Source organism: Cherax quadricarinatus, chromosome 82, assembly GCF_038502225.1.
Source record: "Cherax quadricarinatus isolate ZL_2023a chromosome 82, ASM3850222v1, whole genome shotgun sequence".
Taxonomy (NCBI): Eukaryota; Metazoa; Arthropoda; class Malacostraca; order Decapoda; family Parastacidae; genus Cherax; species Cherax quadricarinatus.
This window is the reverse complement of record NC_091373.1, coordinates 11,236,255-11,237,062: the sequence shown is the minus strand read 5'-3', so window position 1 is coordinate 11,237,062 and position 808 is coordinate 11,236,255.

Here is an 808-nt window from a genome sequence, read left to right as displayed (position 1 = left end):
ATTTGGTTTTGAGTGAGTAAGTGAACTTTGAGAAGAGACTTGAATTTATAAACAGGTAGTGTTTCTTTTATATTTACAGGTAATGAATTCCAGATTTTAGGGTCTTTTATGTGCATTGAGTTTTTGCATAGCGTGAGATGGACACGAGGAACATCAAAGAGTGATCTGTGCCTTGTATTATGGTCATGTGTTCTGTTGAGGTTGGCAAGGAGATGTTTGAGGGGAGGGTTAATATCAGAGTTAAGTGTTCTATGTATGTAATAAGTGCAATAATAAGTATGGATGTTTTGTATGGTGAGTAGGTTGAGTGTTTTGAATATTGGTGGAGTGTGCTGCCTGTAGTGAGAATTTGTTATCATTCTAACTGCAGCCTTTTGTTGGGTAATTAGTGGTCTGAGATGGTTAGTTGTTGTTGAGCCCCATGCACAAATTCCATAGGTGAGATATGGGTAAATAAGAGAGTGATAAAGGGCCAGGAGGGCTGACTGTGGAACATAGTACCGTATCTTCGATAGTATGCCTACAGTCTTGGAAATTTTCTTAGAAATTTGTTGTATATGTGTATGAAATTTGAGTCTATTATCGAGGTGGATTCTTAAGAATTTTCCCTCTGTTAGCTTTGTGATAGGTGATCCGTTTATCGTTATGTTAAGAGGTACATCTGTAGCTCTGCTACCAAACTGAATGAAGTAGGTTTTGTCAATGTTTAATGTAAGTTTGTTAGTCCTCATCCAGGTAGATATTTTCTGTAATTCGGTGTTTACAGTATTGACTAGCGTGACTGGGCTCGGGTGAGAGAAGACGTATG